The following is a 10,332-nucleotide window of genomic DNA, read 5'->3' as shown; positions in this document are numbered from 1 at the left end:
TTATTTATTACCAGCCATGCACGCAATTTAGGCTATCAAGTAATTATTGTATAATATACAAAATCATTTGTGTTTTTTAAGCAATGCTCCGCGGCACACCTAGCATTGTCTCACGGCACACCGGTTACGGAGCACTGCCCTAAACCACACACACCTCACTTTGAGCCAAGCGGCGAACGCTTGACCTGCAGCTATAACTACGGATACCCGCCAACTGTTTATCGAATGCGCGTCGCCTAGTGGTCATTAATGGTTAGTCGATTACCTTTCTTATGTCGTTCGCGCTGTCTTGTATTTTAGACATTATTACAAATTAATATTAAAAGCAAACATTGTATGCTCCAGATGGTTGCACCAACTCATGAGTGCCACAAATCCTCCACTGACACGGGCCTTGCGTGTCGTAGAATGCCGAGAGGACTTGAAACCGTTGAGTAGTTTGTTCCGACAGCAAAATGATAAAATTACCTAAACCCCTCCCATTGTGTGCACGTCTGGTAACATGAGAAAATGAGCTGAGCCAACATATTCATTTTTTATGTAAATATAAACAAAAACATAAATTGAACGTCACGAAAATATTGTTAACTTACAAAACGAATAAAATCAGCCTTCCAAGTACCCATCAAGTACCATAATATAAAATATTTCCTCAAAAAAAATCTTGAAATACCTAACTATTTTTTAGGGAAAACGACTTAAATAAGTGCTGCAAAATTCCTGGATTTTAGTAGGTACACTAATTCACATTAGGTTGGGTCAACGTTCATTGTGTCATATATTTTCTTCAGTATGAGTTTCAGAAGGAAGAAGGGTAGAGGTAGCCCGTTAACATCCGACATAAATAGTGCACACTAAACTTTGTCAGTCAAACGTATTTATTTTCATTTAACCAAGACCGCAATGTACAGAGTGATTATTAATTTTTAAAATTCAATTAAGCCCTGCCTAATCTAATCCATAGTAGACAATAGCCAACAAATATTCGTTTATTATAGATGGAAGAATATTTTTCTCGATAATGGTTTGGTTTAGGTTTGGTTCTCAATGAATTAAAAAAAACTACCTAACACCAACTGTAAGAGGTACCTACTATGTATTCTTAAATCAACGAAAACAAAGAAGTATGACTGAAAAAGTGTGCACTATTTTTGTCGAATCGCTCATAGCATAACTAAACTATTATGGTTTGATTTAGGCAGGTTTTAATTAAATTTTAAAAACTAACTACACTATCTGCAAATTGTATTCTTAGTTCAAAGAAAACAAATAAGTATGACTGATAATGTTTAGTGTGCACTATTTATGGCGGATATTAACAGCTTACCTCCACCCTTCGCTACTGAGCTCTGCTGACCGGGTGACAAATATTTACGTTCGCAATCGAATGAAAAAGGACCGAGAAGTTCTCCGTTGCATCAAAACTAAAACACTACAGTACCAATATGTGTTAAACAGTTCATAAAATCATAATTATTATGTAGGTATGTTATTAAAAACTTTCTTCATTGGCCCGCGTACTTCCAAGTTTTCTTTTAATTGGGGGGTGTGTACAGCCCCATATCCGCCCTTGGCAACGTTCCTGGCAGGTATAATAAGTCATTTCCATATTTCATAGCACTATAATATTATTGTTCAACATATATATACCTATATAACCGATTGACATATTCATCATCAGAAAATCTGCAAGTCATGGGTTATGTTATGATTGTATAATAATTTATAATGTCATCGGACCACGCTTGTCAGTCACAAATAGCTTCATTAAATTTTCTTATACTCTTGGTGTCACATATTTATAAAAAAAATATATATTAGATATTACTCTTTATCTGAGAACAGGTTTCCATTCAAACCTTTTGAAAGTTATTTATGAAGTGTGTATAGACAGCTTGTCCTCGTGGAACCCTTCGTCCGCAAAACGAAAACCAATATTTAAGGACTCTCATAGTTTGCGCCTGACGCAACCACGCCACGAAACCTAGTCATGGGTGCAGGCCGTGACGCGAAACTGTAAATTTCAATCATGGTACTAGTTATTGCTCGTACTTCCGAGTACATTGTGGTAAACGTTTGTTTGTAGATAATGATTGTTTCATTTTGGAATGCATTAATTATTGATTATCATATTTTGATTTTATATTATTATAATCAACGAAATATACAATCGAACATTTTCATTTACTTTATTCGCGTTCGAAAAATCAATAAATAGCACTACTATCGTAACTCGCAATTCAGTGCCTTGGCCTGTCTATATAGTCGGCCTTATGGGCAGATAAAGAATACCAGTTTAAAAAATCTTTATTATGGCAACAATAATTTACAATAAAATAATAATTATATTAAACACCCACGGTGGCCGACTATAACGCCGTGGGTCCCAGGTTCGAATCCTGGGTCTGGCAAGTATACATACCTATTGTTTTTCAATTCGTGTCTGTCAGGGTATGGACCTAGTAGGTTGAGCAACTGGCTGACATCCATTTCTCGTAAAAAACAAAATCTGTTGATACAAATCTCTACTCTGTGGAGGCCTATATTATGATCCTATTAGGATCGGACAAGGTCGAAAGAATATTATGTACATTTCCATCATACTACGGTGACCATATTAGTTTCCTGAAAAAAATAACTGACAGATTAAAAAAAAAGGTTTTCAATAAAAACACAGATTGTATCTATACCTACTTCATTATATTATTTTTAAAACCATGTATAATTAAATTCGTGAAATGTTTATATACATACAAGCAGAAGGTTTGACAACTTTAAAATATTAAAATGACACTCAATACTAGGAAAAATATTTTAATAGCGATACGTGTACATATACAATACAACAATAAGACAAGTAGTTAAGTAGGTACCTACTACTCGTGATACTCCTGTAAGGTTCACATAGGTACAAGCAACAGGATTAACGAAGTTAAAACATTAATATGACAAACTGGTGATAATCCATTTTAAATGGGATTAAGACCTTGTACCCACTACCATGTTGAAACGCCTGGAAAGACACATAATGCTAAATAATATTTAAATAGGTACCTAAGTACAAAATACTTAAGTATAGTAGTAGACTAGTAGGTACTATGTTGGTTCATTTTGTTTTCATATTGTCAACAAAGAGATAAAGGACAAAATTGAATTTTATAGGTACGTATATCTAAAAGCCGCTCTAAAATAAATGAATGTCCTCTGAAAACTTGTAACTTGAAAAATATGCTGGATCAAGTCGTAATCATTATAATGTCAATTTCAATACCACTCGTTCACTAAACTCGACGTTTAAGGCTGCTAACAGTATTGTTTCACTACACTACTGTGATTGAGCTTCATGACCTGTTGTAGTGTTTAAAAAACGAAGGAATGAATGCAGATCATCATAGGGAGCGTCCATATCTAATTATGTCGGTGTCAATGCTTGAGTGCCGGGGGAGTTAGTCGAGTCCGAAGAATTGTACGTATGGAGTTGGCCGTATCATAGTTCACCGTAAGCTGTTGTATCGGAAATACCAAAGTTATGTCAAAATAAAAACACTTAAAACACACGTAATAAAAACCACAGGAACACAAGGGAAAAACAGGAGAAAAATAGAAATACAATCATATCGTAAATACATAAATTTAAATAAAATTCAAAAGTAGCTTGGCGAGTAGGTATCAAATAACTGATAATAATGACATCGTTATTATCAGATATTTGATACCAAGCAATATTGAATTAATGTTCTTATTGAATAAGAAGATTACGCGTCAATTTTTATCTCAATGTTGTACGGCCTTATCTTTCCAGTACGATAGCTCACAATTAACTGTAATATGTACAATTTATTGGTACCTATGTAATCGGTTGGACGAAAGTCGAGTGTGCCACTTTAGTAAAAAGGTTGAAAAACTCGGATCTAATGTGTCTTCTTTCCCATAGTATACCTAAAGGTGACAGAAGGGAAAAACATAGGTAGGTAGGCACATTGTTTCAATTTATAAAATATGGTATCGCGTATTATACATTGATATCTTTAACTTCAATGTTAAATAACACACAACGGTAAAAGTATTCGTAGGTATATCTAACTTCCAATAAATATAATATTTTTCGTATTTGTTTTCCACAATAAATTAGCATAGAAAACACAAAGATAATCTAGCATAGAATCACAATTTTTCATTGATTAGGTGAGTTTATGAATTTGGGTACGTATCTAAATGTCTCAATAACCCTGAGATGATGTGGTGACGGAATAACACATATTATATAAAACACATTCAATGCAGATCATTCCGTTGAAATAAATTCTTCGCGGGATAGCCGCGGGTCAAAGCGATGACTCAGCATGTCTTCAGATGATCCTGTCAGTTGGCATAGGTCGACGATTGGTCGCGTGGTCTCTTCGTCTTCCCGCCCGATGAATGACAAACAAAATCAGCTTTCACAATGATCTCAGAATCAAATTCATCTGTCAAATCATTATGAAAACCAGTTTCGTTTTGTGCGGAGCCGCCGCAGCGTTTGAAGTCGGTTGAGGATGCGCTGCGCTGGTGGATCGCCTTCGCCACCCGCCGAGTGTCAGCCTCTTGATTGCTCGACTTATTGATATTGAAAGGAATGATAAGTCATCGAGCACTGGATGAAGATGATCGCTTAGTATATCTTTAAGTCGATGCTGTACTGTGGAATTTATAAAGATTATCTTAAACATTTCTTCATGCAGGATTAATAATAATGTGTTGTAAATGCTTTTAAGGAAAGATGCTACTGTCAAATGAACACTAGTGATTATTTATTAAATATATTGATAAACGGTAAAAAATCACTATTTCCACTGCAAACCGGAGCGTACAGGAGTGTCGATCATGTCGATGTAATAAAGTAGGTAGGTACATACCTATACCTATATTTAAAAATAGTTTTTTACCAAAGATGTTGTTGGTATATAGAAAGAATATAGAGCCTTCTTTGGTTTCCTTACTAGATAGCTGAAGCAAATTTCAGTTTGTTATATTTCCCAGTTGATATGCAACAAATAAACAATGTCATTTTGACATTTGAAATAATCAATGAACGTTAGTTGCAGAGGCGAACTCATATTTTGATAGACAAAACTATCGGCAAAAAAATACATACCCATTATAAGACAAAAAACCTTGTTCAATAAAACTAATTTAATTTCCATCAAATACCTCTTTATCAAACCTTTAGAATTTAGATTATAATATTAATACTGTTTGTTATTTCCGAGATATAAATTATAATTATTTACCACGTTTTTATTAGCTCGTATTCTTGTTTGTCCAGTACTAATTTTTTCTTGTTTGTCAAAGATTTGTATTGGACGATTGAAGATTTTTAACTAACTTCCCGACTAGCTAGACATTTTAAACTTTTAGAATATATCAGAACACGACGACAATGCATTCTTTTAATACTTTTAGCCATTTTTAAGGAGAATTGAATTCATTTTTAGTTAATTCTGTTTTGTATGGAAAGTTATTATTGTTGGTTGCTAAGGGGGTCCTAGCAACTAAATTATTAATCTATACGTGCGTTATTATGGAAATCAACATGAAATGTCAAAATGACATTTCAGTATTCTATATTTATTTAGTATTTCTATCAAGTACAAAAAAATATTTATTAATACATATAATTGTCAAGTGTATATGATTCAACAGAAAATTTAAAAACGTGGTTTAAAAATAGTTCTTATCTTGTAATTATTTTGTGCTTCGACTTTATCTTAACGAATTATTCATCAACAGGGGTGAGCAGACGAAATACTATGTAATATCTATCTTATCTAAAAGTATATTATTGGCTTCTTTTTTAGTCACAACAGGTAGGTAAATTAATAACCCCGTGAACGACATCTTTACTGTATAAATTTAATAATCTTTTCATACTATTCAAAAGGCTGTAGGTATTTCCATCCTTGGTTATCCCTTAGTGAATAATTTTCTTTTAAATAACTCAATTATTAAGAAAAAACGATTCAATGTAGGTACTTACTAGATTTTCAAGCTTCGTTAGGGGTTGCAGAATTTTGAAAAGTCATGGGCACTTTTTGTCTGAATACACCCCTTTTGGAAAATGCGAGATTGCCTTATTACTAACTTCAGTTTATCCGGGTATCCGCGAGAATTTATGAAAACTTACAACCCTCTTTGCAATACAGTAAAACATTTTATTAAGGGGGATGTCATCAAAAGTTTCGTTTTTATAGAGCCATCTATTCCCCGAATTACAAAGCATATAGGTCAAAATTATATCAGAATCTAATTCCAATTACAATCCAATTTGAATGAATCTTCGAGGCATCTTATCTAGATGTCACTGTAATTATATATTAATAAAAAATCTAAAAACAGGTGATATAATTACAGTTATTATTTAAACAATGGTATATATATTTTTTGCATTTTATTTCAATCGGACTTTTTTATATTTTGTCAGATTATTATAAAAATATACGTGGACCATCGACCTGGTAGTACCTTATAATAATTACTTATGTGAGTTTAATTGGAATGGATTGGATTGTATTAGAATTTGGATTTTATAGTACTTAATATTAATATTACGTTAAATATATCTAAAAAGTAAGAAAAATATATTGAACAGGCCCACGTTTTCGCTTGATGCAATTATTGAAAATTGAACATTTTTATTTTTCGTAAAAATCGATTGATTTTAGATTGAAAAAAAAACATTAAAACTATAATTAATTGACAAGAGAGATTCACTAGTTCCAAGAAAACTTATTAAACAACATTAAATCGATAATTTTGTTTCAAGAAATTACTTGGAACAATAAATATTTATTTTAGTAAAACCCTTATTTTTAGCCATTTTTTCAAATTTGTCGCTTTCTCTTTGAAATAAAAAAATATATTTTATTTTTCCCATTGTATTTAGATAGGTATCGATCGATTAAAATATGTTTAAAGCTTTAATTTGATAATGAATTTCTATGCCTCTCCCCCTTAAGGTTTTAACATGACCTAATACAACATTCAACTCGTTTTCAATGTTTTAGGTACTCAGAAAAGTTGATTATTAGCCTGATAGCTATTATTAATTTAATTTATCATACCTTTTCCACTTTTATTTAATATCTGGACCGGTTTCTTTTTTCTGTATTTTCTGTTGAAAATGTCCCTCTGATGCGAACGAAATTTCATTGAACTAAGATTACAAATTGCAGATGGTGCTGGTTAGTTTTAAAATTCAATTTCAATTAAACCATGCCTAAACCAAATACCTACGTATGACAAAGTTTAATGTAGGTACACTATTTGTCGGATCTTAAAAGCCTACCTCCACCCTTCGCCACTGCAATTATTACCTACCTTAAGGTAAGTACTAAAATGTCTATCTACCAGATGGCACCTAGTGGAAAAATACGATGCTTGCAATTTGAGACATCTTTTGATAATTTACATTTTAATGTGTTTTAAGTAATGAATACATTAGATATCTAGACATTAAAACGAAAAAAACGTTGTATTTAGTCAAAGATAAACTTGTTACAAAATGTGAATTTGTTAAAGGATTCCATTTTTTATTGCATATTATTTTATGGTTATGTTTATTATTAATTGTTAAGTTTTCTCTAATATACCTAGGTACCCACTCTTAAGATTTGTGACTAATTCATAGTTTCAATGTTTTTAATACTTATTCATTTAAGAAAATACCGATTTTTATAAAAAAAAATTAAAATAAACTTGAAATCCTTTTTCATTTATATCAAACCGAGGTTCAATATTGACCATACCGAAATTAGATTTGATATAAATTAAAATGACTTCAAGTTACACTTATTATTAGATATTTATATACAATACAACTAACTACCTACTTAATCATAGATTATGGATCAATCCGGAAACCCAACATGTATGACGAATCGACTTTACGAGCAACAAGTGGGGCTTGGAGACCTTGGAGTGCATAAACATGGCTGCCGTCATAAAAGTGGGTGTCACCATGTAAAAACTTTAAAAAAGAAAAAAATGTAAGGTTTAACAATTTAAAAAATTTATGTTCGTTTAACAAATTTATCAATTTATTATTTTATGTATATTTTTATCTTTTAAGTGTAGTGTCGAACGTTGTAGAAAGATTTTTTTAAATATTTCATGGTTCTAATGTAGGTAAGTATTTGTTTAAAAAGCACCAATTATTGTTCTATAACATGCCAATTTGTGTCTAACTTGTGCTAACTACTCTTGTTATCTCCCTAGATAGGTACCTATATCGATTCCAGTCAAGGTTCGGTATTATGCACAAACAAAAGCTCGATTTCACTTTTTAAGTCGGCCGAGCTACAAAATATTTACGTTTGTAAAGTTTGAGGATCTCAGATATAGAGTAAAATACTTTAAATTCTGACATCAGAATTCCTATTGGGACAACGATCCATGACACATTTTGCGCTAAGAATGTTCAGTAATTAATACTTATTTAGAAGACCGCCGCGTCGCCGCGATCAGGAAATCCGATATTTATGATTTATTATATCTACGCGTATTTTCCTTATTGAATATAGCATGTAACGCGTAACTAACTAGGCAAGTAGGTATATAACATCTCATAAAAAAAACAATTTGAACACCATTAAGAATTGAAAACTTCCTTTTATGTTTCTTCGTTTGATCTTGGATCACACATGTCGCTAATTTCTAAAATTATTGTCGCGTTTTGCATAATAAAGAATGCGACATCGACATCTTCATCAATAGATTAGTAATGCTTGATGTATAAAATATTATTATTCAAGAAATCTCAGGATTCAGGACATTCATTCCCAGCCAGTTCAGTCTTTTTTGCAACATCTAAAATCTCGTGAACCCATCCTTATGTCCGGGGTACAGATTATGTCCAACGAGGGAAAAAAAATAACGAAATGTGCATTGTACACTTGGTTAATTAAATCACTTTAAAATGCATACTACTTATTACATTATCAGGAAACTGCAATAAATTTTATTCTGTCGCTGGAGGCCTCCAATAGCTCCCCTATAATTATGAGTTTTTTTTTTAAATTATTTCGGAGTAATGACCAATTCTATGGTTTAATCTTAATGAAAGTGGGCCATCTTATAAATTCTTCAGCGAAGCGGTTGATGATCCATGAAAATTTCGGGCTATTTTCATTTTTACAAATACATAATTACCTAGATTAAGGGATTCTGTGACCTCGGTAAGAGGGTCTTAGTTTGCGAAACACTATCCGATGGGATCCCCTCTGAAAAATATGGCACTGGGATCGTAGTGGCTGTAGATACATTATAATAATACGTCGACCCGTGTTGTAATATATGTATTATTATTATGATGATAAGGGGCAGGGCGGGACTCACAAAGGGCTAAATGTGCCGACTGGCGGGTGAAGAATGACGGCTGACGACCTCCGCATGCGCGCGTGACGTCGGCATCTTTAGGGACCATTTCACACATCTGTGGAATAATGGGGCCAGAGGAAGCCCACCATCTTAGCGCAGTATCAATTTCTAGCGAGTCAGGATTGACGTAACGTTTTTTCTGTAGTTCGTCTGCAAGAAAAGAAAACAAAACTAATTAAAAACTAAACTCAACGTCAGAAAAGTAAACAAAAATGATCATACAATAAAGGTCAAAATTATTTGTGGCATCGGATTCCCAGATCTCAATTATTTTATTAAAATATTATTTATTAAATATTCATTTTTCACGTACAATCAGTCAGTACCTATATATTATAATATTAAGTCGTAATGTTATGAAATTGCAGATCCGCTATCTCATAACATTACGAATTAATGTTACCTACTTATTTCATATTAATATATCATAGTGTAAATATGTATTAATAGCGGGTCAGAACCGATTGGACATCTCACTCGATTACAAGTTTCCGTCAAAGATACATCGCACCGGATTACCGTTATATTTATTAGATTGTATCGATTGTACCATTGTAGTTATTTGAAACAGTAAATAAATTTTCGCCTACTCCATCATCACGAACAACTATTACCGTCTTTCATCTTCAATACCTATCCTCCGCCGAACCAAAGAAACAATGTCATGTATGGCCTATGCCTATTATTTTTCGTCCGTAATTTGCAGTTTAGTAGACGTACTTCACGTACTTAGATAATCTATAAATAAGTTCACAGAACTATTTGAAGCTGTAAAACTGTCAATATGTATTTATATCAGCCTTAATTATAGAGAAATGCAGTAGGCGAGTAGTAAATTGGGGCTCATTAAGTTTGGGATTAGCGAACCGGCAAGGACAGATAAAAGCAACGCAACATTCAAAATGAAGATATTATTAT

Source organism: Rhyacophila brunnea, unplaced genomic scaffold (genome assembly GCF_057557595.1).
Source record: "Rhyacophila brunnea isolate RB1 unplaced genomic scaffold, BYU_Rbru_1.0 scaffold_9, whole genome shotgun sequence".
NCBI lineage: Eukaryota > Metazoa > Arthropoda > Insecta > Trichoptera > Rhyacophilidae > Rhyacophila > Rhyacophila brunnea.
This window is presented reverse-complemented; position numbering follows the sequence as displayed.